Source organism: Gossypium arboreum, chromosome 3 (assembly GCF_025698485.1).
Source record: "Gossypium arboreum isolate Shixiya-1 chromosome 3, ASM2569848v2, whole genome shotgun sequence".
Lineage (NCBI taxonomy): Eukaryota > Viridiplantae > Streptophyta > Magnoliopsida > Malvales > Malvaceae > Gossypium > Gossypium arboreum.
Window position 1 is genome coordinate 135,149,819 of NC_069072.1, and position 17,134 is coordinate 135,166,952.

Below are 17,134 nucleotides of genomic sequence, written 5' to 3' on the forward strand. Positions count from 1 at the left end.
GGGTAACCACTTCCTTGAGCATTATGTACATTTTGCTATTGTTGTATTTGTATGCCCATCGATTCTAATAATTTGTCACCTTAAAGTAAGCTTCTTCAAGTTTGAATTGAGGAACTTCTCGAATAAAACATTGATACGGACTTTTGAAAAACCACACATCAAAAGTTAGCTATTAATCTATTTTTTATCATTATTTTATCAATATATGGTATAAAATTAGAGTTGTCTATAGGTCAAATTTGGGCTGGGCCAAGTAAAAATTTAAGTACATGCTCGGTTCGGACTAAAAAATAGGTCTAAAATTTTACCCAAACCTGATCCAAATAAAAATGCTAAAACTTGCATCCGGCTCGGCCTGACTGTATTAAAATTTTTTTATAAAATATATATATAATACACCAAATACATTAAAAATATTAAAAAAATGTTTCCTAACAAATGGAAAAAAAATATACTTATATAACACTAATATAAATGCAACTTAGCAAGTAAATACCTTTAAAGTAGTAGCAATGTAATAACAAAATGATAACAAAATAATAATAAAAATAGCAGTAGTTTTTTTTTTTGCAAATTTCAACCATGTCAAAAAAATTTATTGAGACCCGACCCATTTAAAAAACAGGCCTTATTTTTTTTCAAACCTATTTTTTAAGCTTATATTTTTATCTAAACCTTTTCATTTTTTGTGAACGGTCTTCACGGCCGGGCATGGACAAGTTTAGATAGAATCATCCCTCTATTAAAAATAAAAAATACAAATACAAATGAAAGGCCATTGTCTTACGTAGAGCCTAGTTCTGTACACAACAAGGTCCGTGGCCTGCTCTGCTTAGTATAACTGACCCATTTTGGGCCGAGGTTCGGCCGGAGCCAGCAAATTAAATATTTTAAAATTTTTAATTATAAAATACAAAAAATAAAATTAATTTTTAAACCCTAAAACAAATCGTTTCAATGAAATTAGACCCAAACCTCAACCTGGAAAAACTTTTAAAAATTAAATTCACATATAATTACTTTTTAAAGATAAATCAAAAATAAAAAAATTGTAAATTCCACATATACATGATATATATATATATATATATATATACACATATTATTATTGTAGATTATAACACCTTTTGTAGAAAAAAAAAAAAAAAAAGAAACACGCCCCTCGTCCACCTGCATGAATAAGAAAGGCAAAACATGAAAACAATAAATGAAATCCAACGGTTCATGTTTAATCATTTCCGGTTAAATTCACGTATTAATCACTAAACTATTCAAAAACTACAAACTGTTCATTAGCTAAGGATGGATAAATTTACAATTTAATCACTTAATTTTAAAAAGTTACAAATTAATCACTACATTGTTAATCTATTAAACCTATTTAAGAATAGAGTTACTCGAACTCGAATGACTAATATATGTTATTAATACAATACATGGACTCGTTCCAAAAACTTAACCCAAGTTGACATCAACACCTCTATTTACAATTTTATATTATCAGACGTCTACATTACATTTTAGATCCTTTTTAAAAAACTTAATTACTTTTTTTAACATTAATCTCATTTTATGTTCTTGTCATATCTGCTCTATTTGATATAATTGCTTAAAATTACCTATAGACCCTCCCCATCTTTTAAATAGGAAAATAATGCGTTTCAGCACACTCGAATCCATGTCCTCTTGTACTGACAACAATATAAATACCAATCGAGTTAAGACTCAATCCACCATTATCTGCTTATCAACGGATCACCTACCACATGATAGGAATTTGGGGTCTAATAATTACACTTAAAAGAAGAAAAAGTTTTAAAGATAAAAAAGCATGAGCATGATTAGCACTAACTTTAACTTTAAATAATGTGATCCCATTCGATTGGCCGCAAAGATATGGTTAATTATAACTATACTTTTATAGTTTACTATTTCAGTGTAATGTAAAGAAAGTTAAAACATGCTTTAAGTTGTTTTACTTTTAGTATATTCATAATTTAGTCCTTTATTTTTTTTGAATTTAAAACCTCAAATCTAACTTTAATATCATTTAAAATTTTTTATTAAATTCAAATATTTTACATTGTGATTTTTAAATGAAATCTGGAGTAAAGGCCAAATTAGGGAGACTGGCAGGGTTTCGACCCCTTCCTAAAATAGAAATTTTTTTATTTAAGCCATTTAAAATTTTAAATTAGTAAAGATAAAATTACACTTTGGTCCCCATAAAATATAAAAATTTGATTTAATCCTTTAAAAATTATAAAGATATAAGCTATTAAAATGGTGAAATTACATTTTTGCTATCGTAAAAATTACAATTTAATTTTGACCCTCCTTAAACAAATTTTCTGGTTTCACCCCTGATCTAGAGAAAAATAAAAAAATTTTCTTAGATTTCCATGCTAATTCGTGTTAATCTTATTTAATCGATCTCTTCTTAATAGAAAGATTATAAAAAATAAAATAAAATTTATTTTTATATAAAAATTTACAATACAAAGCAAGTCAATATAAATCTGACTACTTTGCCCTAAAAAGTACAAAGAAAATTAGAGAGAAAATGGTCAAAAGAAAAAAAAACACTTAATCTAAGCTTACTTTAGCTTTAGTAACGGCTACAAAACTAACTTAAAAAGGAAATAAATGTTAAGAATTTTTGTTCGCAACTCAAAAATTAATATTTAAATTTATTGTTGTCCTCAGTGGCGGAGTCAAAAAAAAATTGGTAGGGTCGGAATTAAATTGTATATTTTTACAATAGTAAAAATAAAATTTCATAATTTTAATAGCCTATATATTTATAATTTTTTAAAGGGTTAAATCAAATTTTTATCGTTTTTGGGGTTAAAGTGTAATTTTACTATTACTAATTTAAAATATTATAAAGTATAAAGGGCCTCAATTAAAATTTACCATTTTAGGGTAGCCATGGCCTCGTGGGTTTCTACTAAACTCCGCCACTGGTCGTCCTCTTCTTTAATTTGTAAATTGTAATGTGTATCAATACATAAAAATTAATTATACTAGATTATGACACATTTACGATATGAGTGAGAAAAATATAAGTGATAAATATATTTATTAAAAGTTTACATAAAATCTGAATGGATTAGGGTTTGAAATAGTAAAATTAAATGTTTAAATTTTATCATGTCACGGGTTCAAATCTTACTATAATTGAGTTTTATTGAATTTATATAAAATATAAAAATACAAAACACCTTTATAATAATATAACTTACGTGTTCTACATAAAAGGGTATTTTAGTAAGTTTAAAATTGAGTTAATACCTGATTGACATATGATATAAACTCAATTAAAGATTTAAATATAAGTATATGTAACTTATTTTGTATATAGATGGATATTATCAACAATTTTCCCACTGAACTGGTGTTATGGTAGAGAGGTTGGAGCATAAAAAGACGAAAATGTCCTTTAAAATGTTGTGATTTTACCATCATCCATGTGGCCTGGGCACTCGCGACCTCGCTTTAACTTACACACCCTTTGGGCTTAGTTGAAGCCTATAAATACAACCCAATTTAGTCCTTTAGCTGCTAAGAACTGAAACTACTAAATCTAAAAACATGAAAACTAAAAGAAATTAAATTGTGGGTAATTTTTTGTTTTGGTCATTTAATTAAAAAAAAGGTATAATTTGGTCACTGAATTATTTGAAATTTTTATTTTAAGTTATTGAATTATTCAAAAAAATTTATTTAAGTCATTGGGCTGTTAAGTTTAAAAAAAAAAGAAAGTTTCGCCAACGAGCTTGAAACGACGATTCAACGACTAATACAATGGATCAGAACCCATCAACAAGTAGAAGAACATATCTTAGATTTAATTCGATTTGATGGTTAGTGTTGGAGAGCGGAGAAAAAATTGTTTCAATTTTGGTTTGTCGATTCATAATGTTCAAAGCTGTTTCATAAAAAAAAAAAAAACTAAACTGTAGAAGAGAAGGGGAAAGAGAGCTTTCATTTGGTCCAGGTAATGCAAATAGAGAAAGCTATATTGCATCAATATTAATAGGCCTGTAACTTAAATAAAACCTTTTGAATAGTTCAACAATCAAATTGTAACTTTTTTTTTAATTAAGTGATCAACATAAAAACTTATACATAGTATGGGCATTGTTGTAAATGCAGGAGAACGTGAGTTTAAGTGCACTGAAGCGCCTTATCTTCCTATTTATGAGTTGAAGAGAAACTATGGATAGTTCTAGGTATTGTGTAAAAAAAAACAGATATGATCAAAACCTATAATAAGATTGTTCAAAAAATAATGGTTAAAATTCTTTATTAAATTTAGATTCATTATAATGTCATTTTTTGTTACATAATTATCGAGTAAATATTTTTTAGATTTTATAATACTACACCAATAAATTTAATGAATAATTAACCTAAAACGATGCATGATTGAAAATCATACTAGTTAAGATTAAATTCAACTTTCAATTAAAATAAAACTCTAGTAGGTAATTAATATAATTTTGAGTAATTTTATAATTATATGATAATATATATATTAATTGTTTATATAATTGTCAAATTTTTAAGTCGAACTCGAGTTTGAAAATTCTTACCTAAGGCTCAAATCAAATTAAAATGTCATTTTCTTTTACCCAAATTTATTTTTCAAATTTAAAGATCAGATAGATAGTTTGATATTTGAATAAGTCTAATTCATTGCTATATTGCTTCTTTTTACCTTATTTAAATTTTATACAGAATATTCTCATATTACAATAAATTACACTCATTTTCTTAGGGTTTGTTTATATGGTAGTAACTGCAATTTACAAGAAAATTTAATTTTTAGGTGTTTTTAGTTGACAAAATGTAATTATAGTTTAATTTTGTATATTATATTTGATAATATAAATTGTAATTACACAAGAACATAAATTAAAAATTTTAAAAAAATCTATCATGGCTAATTACATCGCAAATTCCTCCCAATTCTTAACCCTCTCAAAATAAATAAACAAATAAGTAATTGGAATGCTCAAACTACACTTAATTCAGTGAGATATAATAATTCTTAATCTTGAACCCGAATCTTAAACCCCAAACTTAAACCCAAATCTTGAAGCCTGAACATTGAATCTTGAAGCCTGAGTTTTCAAGGTTTAAGGTTTGGGGTTCTAGGTTTAAGATTTAAGTTTAGGGTTTGAAGTTTAGGATTAGTTTTAGGGTTTGGGGTTTTGGGTAAAAAAAAACTAAAATTATGTATCAATGACATGAAAAAACTGCTGAAATGTCATTAAATAATTAAAGAGGGACAATGAATAATGTGGTGAAAAGGGTCCATAAAATAATTCCTCTATTTTCTTAGGGTGTGTTTGTACGGTAGTAACTACAATTTACTAGGAATTCTAATTGTCTAAGTATTTTTTATTGACAAAATGTAATTACATTTTAATTTTGTATATCATATTTGATAATATAAATTATAATTACAATAGAACATAAATTAAAAAAATTTCAAAACTTTCATCATGACTAATTACATCACAAATTTCCCCCAATTCTTAGCCCTCTCTAAATAAACAAACAAACAAGTAATTGGGATGCTCAAACTATAATTGGGATGCTCAAATTATACTCAATTCAGTGAGACCTAATAATTAAATTATTCGAACATGTAACAAATATAATTACAAATAATTACATACAAATTTAATTACCGAGTGATTGAACAAACACACCCAGAATTTGAATTCAAAAGAACAAGAAAGACTTCTTACTTTAGGTTAAGTAATGAAAATGAGTTTGAAATTTCAAAACTTGCAGAAATAAAATAAAGTTTAGGTAGTATTATCATTAGTTGTCTTATGAAGCAGTTTACTTTGTCTATAGGGCATGCCAAGCTTCTAATCGAGTTAAAAAGCATGTTCCAAAAAAAGATGATTTTGGTGAGTAAATGGCACGAGTGACCCATCATCAGTACCCCAAAAGCTCACTTTCGACGGCGGGACCAATGGTTGCAGCAGCCACAATGGCCTGACCAATGATGGGGTCCCCTACACCATGTGAGGAATTATGAGCTGTGGTCAACATATTACAAAACCCACATATGGGAACTGTTCCATTCATCATCATCATCATCATCATCATCATCATCAAAATAAACATTTTGAAAGGCTGTTTGTTTGTGGGGTTTTTTTTTTTTTGAAGTGCTTAGTGCTTACCCCATGTTGCAAGCCTCCTTCTTTTAACGGTTCCTAAAAGCAAAATCAATATGCCTCTTTGTCTCTTTGGTTTACTTTGACAGTTGACAACACACCTCTTTCCTTTTTCTTTTTTCAACGTAAACCAAACTACTAAAGCTGGGTTGATGGTTTGGTCAACAAATTTCATGACTTAGATCATTTGAATTAATCTAATAGCAATCAAATCGTTTAATTATTTATTTATCAAAGTTTTATTGGAGCGGATTCAGTAATTAATTCTCTATATCCTGTAAACCATTAAGGGATAAATGTTGGCCACGAGTTTTAAAGTTATTTCATACCTAGAGTGAGGATCGAACCAGACTAAAGTTGATACTTTAGATACCAAATTGGGACAAAAAAAGTTTAGATACCAGAGTGAATTATGCCTATTTTTTAATCTATCCTTAACCTTTTAAAACCCGAACTAATTATGTGTGCCTAAGTCCACTCAACCTATCGACCATTGGTGCACACTTAGCAATGTTGTTTGAATCAAACTGGACTGGATTGATCAGTCGAATCAAGAATTTGTCTAAAGAAAGCCATTAAATCAATTCATTTAGGAATCAGTACAAGTCGATTGAATTGAACAAAAAATCGGTTGAATTGGACAATTGAAATAGATTTCTTAAATATATATATATATTAAAAATTTTACTGATTTATTTAATCAAACCAATCAAGTCAGTCGAACCAATAAACCGATGGTCCGATCGATTTGTCTCTTGACTCAATTAATAAAACAAGTTTTCTTTCCCCTTAATTATATGATCTTAGTATTAATATAAAGGATTATATGTTAAAACATAGAAATATATTTTTAAATTTTTAAAAGGATTTTTTTTTTGTTTTCTCACATTTTTTTACTGGTTAAATAAGTTTTAATCCGGTTCAAGTAATATATGATTCTATGTAGTACTAAATTAAACATATTTTGATCGGGTTTGAGTTTTTCATGGATCAAATATGACTTCTCTTTCCCCAAATAGTTTCTATTTTATATAGAACTTGTTTATATATATATACATATATATATATACATGTTTGTTAGGATAATTACCGTCATCAATCCAAAACTCAAATAAGTTTGGGCCAGACCTAATGAGCTTATAGGTCGAGCTCGTTTTCCTGTGAGGTTACACGTATATAAGACCATATAAACACATGTTAGATCTAGAATAGGATATATGTCTGTATGCATGAAACTTATCTAGTATGTCATATCACTGAATAATACCTATATCACATAAATATATAAACAACACCATCTTAAAGAAACAGAAAAAAATTCAACAATGTTAAACTTTCTTATATAATTTATGACAAAATAGTGACCCTAAAGTAAGCTTGTGGCATGTAGTGTTCAGAATATGAAAATGGTGTAAGCTGAAAAGAACAATTGTCAACCAATTTTTGGAGTTGTCTAATTGTTTACTTGCAGGGATTAATATCAACAATTGTTTTCTAAATTAGGGAAATAAAAACTACCTATAGTCCCTTATCAATCTTTAAAGTGGAGGATAATACGATTTAACGCACTCGAGTTTACGTCCTTTTACACTGGCAACAATGTCGATACCAATTGAGCGCTCAATTAGCATAATGTTTAATATTTGAATGTGATAAAATTGTAGAAAGTCAGTCCAAGCATATTTTGCCTAAATCCCATTTTTTTTTTCTCATCGTAAATGTTTCAAAATTATCTTTCATGTCAATTTTACGATCAATGAAGATTAATCCTTTTGGGGCTTGTGGTTGCTCATATCAATAATGTCGTCTCCAAATTTCAAATTACCTTTGTTGACAATGTAAAAAATATTTTTAAAATATTTTCAGTTGCGGAAAATCTTTTGACTATTGCAGAGAATATTTTTGGATGAGGAAAACCCTCTGCTATTTTTGGAAACTGACACTACCATTTTACCGTTTTACCTCCTCAAAAAACAACATAAATAGTAGGCCATTCTTCTCATTTTACACAATAGAAGCAATCAACAGTTCAATGTTAACTTTGGGGGGATAACGTCCACTACACGATTACACCGATCAGGACGAATATACTTTCAAGACATTGGTTCTTCCACAGCACAATGATTATTTTATTTGTTTACACTTAGTTTATTTTCTCTGACAATACTAACGGTTTTGTTTTGTAATAGTATATTTCCATCAACCTCATCACTGTACCCAACACTTATTGATTTTTAGTGATATTGTTAATATAGGTTAAGACAAAACATTAATAATAATAATAGTATGACCAAATTGTACAAAATTAAAATATGTAAACAAAATGGTCAAGTTGAGTACAAAACAAGGACAAAATCTAATCATAACTTAACCTTAATATTTATAAAACTACGATAATTTTTCAATTAAATTTTTTAAACTAAGAAACAAACAATAGAGACGAAGAAAAGTGCACACAATATTTTTTTTTATAAAATAAATGAATCTATTGTAGAAGTTTCACGTATTCATATGTAAGCTAGCATTTCTGTAGATTCTCCAAATTTACAAAAAAAATAAAAAATATATATACTTTTTTTAATTTAAAAATATTCTATTAAAGAACTCAAATTCAAACCGTAAAAATAATATTGTTGGAAGAGATAATCATAAACATGAAATAAACAAAAAAATATATTTTGTTACCTACGGCCAAGTTTCAAAACAGACAAAACACCACTCATTTAGTTTTTTGTCCTAAACAAACGTCATTAGAGTACTTAATCAATTTGTTTATTAATTATTCAAACAAAGAGAGGAAACAAGTATTATGATTAATTTGATTTTTTTTCTAAGGTATAATGAGAAATTTAGACCCTAATGTTTTCCCCATTTGTCACTTTGGCCATAGTTTCCTTTTTGAATCACTTTGGTCCTCAACTTTTGAAGTTCAGCTAAATTACTTTTTAAAAAAACGGAAAAGCTAATTAGACTGTGAAATTTTTAACGGTATTGATGTGGTAACTTATATGGTAGTTTATGTTTACTTCAAAAAAATTTTAAAAAGTATCCATGTCAAGCAATGAAGTACACATTATGAGTTGTCACATTAAATATCTAATTATAATTAGGGACTAAATTTATAATTTTGTCTTTTCTAAATATCACGCATGTAATGTTAGCCGCATGAGAAAATTTTTATTTTAAAAATATCGTACAATTTAATTTAACGGAAATCTTTCAACGACGTTGTCATTTAAATTTTATTATTAGATAAATGAATAAAAAGAATAAATTATAAATATACGAAGAGTATCAGACCAGAATCACAATAAACCTTAAAACTACACTATATTAATTAAATTATTAATCATTCAAAGATAGAGAAAAGTGGGAAAAACAAGCTAAAGAGGGAAAGCATTATGATTGTTTTGAATTATTTTTATTATATTATTATTTTTAAATAAATAAAAAAATAAAGCAATGATTAAGACATTATCATAAAAATATCATGGTTAGGAGAAAATAATGAAATTGTTTGTGGGGTGCGAAGAGCACAACGGCTGTGTTTCAAAATTTGAAATAAAATAAAAAAAATCAACTCCTCACTTACCAAAAAGAAAAATAAAATTGGTAGGTGAAAACTACTTTAGAACAAATTGGTCCACATGTGATAGATTGGCTGCTTGCCAGCATATTTTATATATGGTTAAACTATTCCTATAGTCCCTGTACTTTTTGAAAACTATGAATTTAGTCCCTATACTTGTATTTCCGGGAATTTAGTTTATCTACTTTTCGGATTTCAAAATTCGGGTCCATATGTTAACTTTGTTAATTTTGTTCCGTAACATGTAATTAAAAAAATATGTTATAATAACCTGAAATTTTAACAAAAAAAAATAATTGTATTAGCAGTTGGACCTGGATTTTGAAATATGAAAAGTAAAAAGACTAAATTCTTGAAAATATAAGTACAGGAGATATATACATATTTATGGATTGAACGGTAAATAAAGTTTTGGGTTTGAGTTTTGTGGATGAAAAAATTTATTGTGTGTGAGCTTTATCTCAACAAGTAGAAGCCAAGCCTAATATAACTATCGAATACCAAAAAGTATCGGAACAAAAGAATAAACAATTTTAAATATATTGTGAAAATACAAAAAAATGCGAAAACAATATAACTAACACTAAATATCATGTTAAAACATGATTAATGAACTATATTTAAACATATACTATGTTTAAAATTTCAATAACTTTAATAAAGTTTAACTATGGGCTATGGTATTGAAATACGAGATTTAATCTTTTTATTTTAGGTTGACATAAGAGGTTCAATTGATAGTACTATCAGTTGTTGCCACTGAAATTACGACATGAAATTAAGAGGTTCAACCATATGCTTAATATGATTAAAACAAATCTACGTCAGAAACTAATGTTCTTATCAATTTGGACCTACTAATAACATTATAAAAGTGAACAGGTTGAATTCCATTTTCAACACCGTAAAGGGACTAAACCCGTAAATAAACCTAAATTATATTTTAATTTTTAAAGAAACAAATCTTCACTTTAATTTAGAGGAAGAGCTCGAGAGATTAAGAGAGAGAAGAATAAGGGGGAAAAAGGGGGGAAATACTAAAGAAATAAAGTGGGTTCTGGATAAAGAGGAGAATCTATAACTTATTTGAATGGGGACAAATGAAAACCAATGTTTAACTAAATACAAACTTTTTTCCTATTATTATTTAATTACAATGAAAAAAATATTGTAAAGTAAAGCTTACATGCACTTTAATTTTGGGAAACTCAATTTAAAAGCTTAAACTTGGGTTTGCATATGTTTAACCTTCATTTACCACCCAACCCCCCAAAAAAATCCCTCACCTTTATCTTACTTTTTGTGTATAATTGGAATAAATATCAAAAGGTTAATATTCACGCACACGATAGGAATATATTTATACCATATACGTACACACGACATGTAAGAGTTGTGTGACTTGAATCTCGTTTGATTCGGCTTGAAAAGTTCGATGTGCAACTCACTTGTTAAAGAAATAAAATAGAGAGGAAAAATTGGGATTAGTGGTGGCGAAGGTTTGACGGGTCGTTTAACTTTTAAAAACCGCGCATAACTGATAAGGGTTTTCCATGTGAAATCTATGTGTTCTTATTTTTCTTTCTTATTGATTTGCGATCATTCCTATTATTTTTATCGATGTATAATTTAACACTAAGTTTAAAAGGAGCTACTTAAATAAAGGTTCTATGGGTGAACATCCCTTAATCACTAATATGGTTATATACTCTGCTCCTTAAAAAATCATTTACCTTTGTCTTACTTTTCGTGTATAATTGGAATCAATATTAAAATTACGTTTAAGTTTTATCTTCACATTTTTTTTTGGTAGTGTATAATTAGAAGGTTAGTACTCACACACACGATACAAACATATTTATACCATACACGCACTACGTTTAAAAGAAGCTACTCAATTAAAGGTATACCACTTGCTCTCGTAGAAACTCAAACCTAGATGGATTCTATGGGTGAACATCTCTTAATCTCATTATACGTTCTGATCATATCTGCTATCTTTGACACAATACTTAAAACTACCCATAACTCCTCGTCAACTTATAGTGTTAAGTAAAGTTAGAAATTCGATAGGCTCGAATTATTTGGCATCCCCAATTATACTCCAAAATTATATTTTAACTATGAGATTTTACCGACAAAAAATTATTGTATACCAATTTTATAGAGAAAATAAGGCTCCGTTTGGTCTTAAGAAGCAAAAGCCATTTTTGTTTCTATTTTCTTGGAAATGTGTTTGGTTACAGGGACGAATCTAGAAAATCTTTGAGGGATTAAAACATATTTTCATCTAAAAGGCCCCTGACAATCCCTTCATATTCGCGCCCTAATTTAGTTAAATTTATTCGAAAATAATTTTAAAAATAAAAATACGTGGAAATTAAAAATTATTTTTATAATTTCCACTAAAAGTAATTTTTTTTCTAAAACCAAACCCAAACATAAAATTTTATAAATGTAAAGTAAAGATAAACAAGAAAAAGAAAAAGCAAATTAATTTGATTGCTAAATTTGTGAATGGAGCATTAATGAGTTAAAGAAAATAAGAGAAAACTGCAAAATTATTAGGGGGATATAAACTGGAAATGTCAGGCATTATTCATTTGAGTTCAGATTGTTGCAGAAGCCATATTGTCAAAAGAACATAATAAGGTAGTACCAATATGTATGTATATATATGTATATAAGCCAATGTGTCATTAATGCTTAGGATATTGTTTGTCACTTCCACTGAACCAATTTGGGATTTGCTCACATGTTTTACCTCCTTTTTGACTTCGCCTTCCCATCTTTCGGAAAAACCCCTCTTTCCCACTATTTTATTAACTAAAATTCAAAAATTTTAAAGGTCAAATTATGCCGTCGGTCCCTGTATATCGATAACATTTGAGATTTAATCTCGTTATTTTTTATTTCTAATAATTTAGTTACTCTACTTTTCCATGTTTCAAAATGCAGGTCAAGTTGTTAATGCCGTTGAAATTGTTTTGTTAAATGCCTTGGTGTGATATTTTGAAATGAAGAAATACTCACTTGATAGCTATGTAATAAAAAAAATATTTGTAAATTGTAATGAACCTGAATTTAACGGCATTAATAATTTAACGGTGTGAAAAGTACAAGGACTTAGACTATATTTTAACCTATTTTAAAAGTTAAAAATTAAATCTTCTTTTCAGAAAAAGAAAGATTCTAGTCCAACTGTTGGCACAAAATTTACCTATTATAATTACGGGTGAGCAAAATCCGATTCAATTCGAAACTCGATAAAAAATTTAAATTTTGAATTAAGTAGTTCAAGTTATTCGAATCAACTCGAATAAAAAAAATCAAAGTTTTTGGTTTAACTCGAATATGAATTACACAATTCAAGTTATCCGAAAATCCAAATAAGCAAAGATAAAACTACGTCGTTTTGATAAATGTTTACCCATCAACCTTACTTTTATAGTTAACTAATCTTGTACTTCGTCTACTAATTAAATAATCAGTCCATGTAAACGCAACATTAAGTTTAAATAATAGGATTCGTTAACTCGACTCAAGATTTTTTGATTCAATTCGAGAAAATTTCAAATTAAGTTCGATTGCTAAAATAGAATTTGTCAACTTAACTAACTCGAAATTTTTTGACTCGACCGGATGCTCACCCCTAATTATAATACATGCTTACTAAGTTCATAATGATTTGCTTACAAAGTTGGTATGATCACACAAGTGTATTGATGCTAACACAAGAGGCTTTCAAACTTCTTTCGATTACAAGGACTAAAGACAAAATTTGACTAAAATTAGAAAAAAAAAATATTATTAACTATTTTATTAGCTAGTGTTAGTAATTAATTAATCAACAGTGTTAAAAAAATAGAAATTTGCGTTTAATTTTTTTTCTTAAAAAACTTTACACGTGGAGAATGTTGGGACATTTTGGTCCTCTCAATATGTGGAAAAAGTCTCCGCCGTAACAACAACGGACTTATTATTTTTATTATTACAATTATTATTATTATTATTATTTATTTTATTATTTTTTTTTTGGTTTTTCATTTTTGGTATTTGGTGACTTCAAGTATCAATGTATTGACTTGTGGAACTATGTGTTTGTGTATTAAAATATTTATTTATTTATTTATTTTGTGCCACTTCAATTATAAAGCAAATGCCAATCTTAATTAATGACTTCAAATATTTTGGGGTTAAATTATAATTAATTGCATAAGCATGCATGGGTTTACTATACACTTACGTACCAAAATATAATATACTTTGTTTGACCTTCACATTGTATGGAGGAATTATTAAATGTACTTATGTTTAAACCTTTCATAGACCAAGGATGACGTTTACATAAAAGGGGTAATTTTTTTTTTTTATAAATACATAAATTGTGGGTTTAGTGTTTTGTATTTTAGTTTATTCATTTTTAGTTTTTGTGATTTTTCGAATTTTAAAAATTTGATCCTGATTTAATGGTAGATGTATTTTAAAATTTTTAGTGTTTTGTATTTTGATACGAATGGTGTTGTGTGTCAGAATTCTGGGATTACTGCTATGGATGGAGGAATGCGGGGTTCACGAGGAATATTGGGTGTTGCTTGATGACCATGGTGGAGCTGTGGGTTATTCTGGATGGGCTCTGAATTGGATGATCCTTGAGATAAATAGTAAAGAAGCTATTCAAGAAATTCAAGTAGCTGGAGAGAAGCAGAATTGCTTAGTAGTGGTCCTCACCATTAAGGACCTACTTTAGCAAGATTGGATGATATGATTAACATATGCATTCACAGAGGCAATAGGGTAGCAGATAGATCGACAAAGATGGATTCTCAAGATCGTTGGGTAAAAATATATTCGAGCAACCATTAGATGAAATCCTTCAAGTATTGCATGATGATTTTCCTGATATAGTGTAATCTACTATAGGGTTACCTTGGTTTAATCTTTCTTTGTACCAAAAAGAAATTTATACTTATCAAATTTTAAACATGAGTAATGTCATGTTATCTTTCTATTTTCACATAATACATGCAAAAAGTCATGTCATTTTAGTTAGTGGATTTAATGACTATTGTTTTGAGTCAAGAATGAAATTTGAGAATAGATTCTAAATCTACGACTTGTCCATAGTATGAGATTAATAGTAAAATTTTATCTAACAAATTTAACTGCTACCGTTCGGATCAAAATTAAAATTTCAAATTTTCAAATATACTCGCGTGGTATATGGTTGAACTTGACTCTCTCTTTTTTAGTCTAAGGCACCTTAATGTTTGGTACTCGCATTGAGTCCCAATAGTATTTTTCTCATCTGTAAGATTTTAACCCGAGATTTTACATAAAGAAAATAAATTTTTTATCACTTAATCCAATTTACGAAGAAGTTAATAAAAGTAACTTGAAAGAAAGAAGAAGAAGAAAAAGGCAAAAACTATGTTTTCTTTTTTTGAACATTGATGGCAAAATTCATAAAAGGAAAATACACTGTATATTGAAAATATAGCTGTTTGGAGGCAAAGAAAATTAAAAAGGAAAAAAAAAAAGAAAAAAAGGGAAGTGAACAGTTATGAACTGGAATGAATGTAAGAAAACTCCAAACAAAGTACACCAACATGCATGTTTTTCGTTACCTTCATAAGTGTCCTAATTTTAATTATATCCCGAAATATCCGTTCACGGGTCTCCATTACTTCCCCCTTGGACTCCTCATCTTCATAGGTTATAATGATTAATATGTATATATGTATATATATATATATATCACTAGGCTAAGAACCCTAAATCTTCATCCTCTGTCTACGTATTCCTATTTCTCTATCCAATTTTAGCTCATTTTGAGTTTAAATCGATTTCAATTTTAGGTTATTTGAATCTGTCAAACGTATTTTTTCGAGTTAGGTTATTTCTAGTCAAAGATTAGCTCATTTCAAGGTGAAATCAAGTTAACTTGGATTTGGATAGATTTTATTATTTATTAATTTATAATTTCATCCTATTATGAACAGACTAAATAGAATTTGTTTTTTCATTTTAAGAGGCAAAGCGTAATTTTACCATATATTTATAATAAGATAGAATTACAATTTTCCATTTTGGGGTTGCCTCTTTGTATTTGCTCATGTTAACCAAACAATATTTCCCAATTACTTCCGCTTATGATCTAGATTTAAAAATTTTCTTCCAATTTATGAAATTGAACTTTTCGAGTATAGATCATTTTTAAATTCTGATCGTTTCTTATTAAAATCTCGAATACTTTTTTAAATTAAATCATATCAAATCAAACTACATTTTGATTTTGAGACCAAAGTTCCAAATCTCCACTCATTAAAATCTTTTCATAGTTACAATCTTTACATAATGTGAGGATGTGACAATGGCATATCAGTACTTACCTTTCATTTTCATGCAATAATTATTACATGTCTACATACATACGAACCCTTGTTACAGTTAATATCACAGATAGGGGGCAGCCTTTCCCAATAGAGTCCAATTCCCATAAATAAGCTTAAGTACAACAGTAACGGCCACTGTAGGTACATGAAATTAAGCTATTTTGGAACTGTATATAATATACCCCCGAAAATTAAATGCCAATTCTGCAAATATTCCCTTTTTTTTCTTTTTTAAAGTAAAAATGAAATTAAAGAGTAAAGCAAAATCAACAAGGAGACTATAACGGTTGGTGTGGGCTATGCTACGGTGTTGGGTGACGTGGACGGCGTTTTCCGTTAGGGGACCCAATATCTCAGTCGACAAAATAATTGCATTTTTTGGCATTGACTAAAATTAAAAAAATAAAAATAAAGCACTGATGACGTTGGAATTCACTGTTACGCTACAGTTTCTTTTAAAAGTAGGTCTTTCAATGTTGGTCCCTCTATTAAACCATAATTTGAGATTTAGTCCTTATATGGTATATTTTGATTGTTGTATATTTTTATAATGTTATTAGTAGGTCAATATTGATATACTATTAGTCATTTCCGTTAACGTAATAGCATGAATTTAAAAAAGAAGCATTCAACATGGTTGTTAGAAACTATAACGGACTGAATCGAGAATCAATGGTCTAATTTGTGATATATAACTGAAAATAGCTATAACCGTTTTAAACAAGTAAAAAATTGGAAATCAAGAAAAAAATCAAACTCTTTAACTATTTATAATGAGTTATTAATTTATTTTTTAAAGAATATAAAGTGGTTGAATCAAGAATAAGAGACTCAATAGATTTAACCTTCAATCCTGTTCTTATAACATCAGTATTCAATAAATATGTAAATTTATTATCAATAATACTTGATTGAATGAATTTTTACATGATCTAAATCATATGACCCAA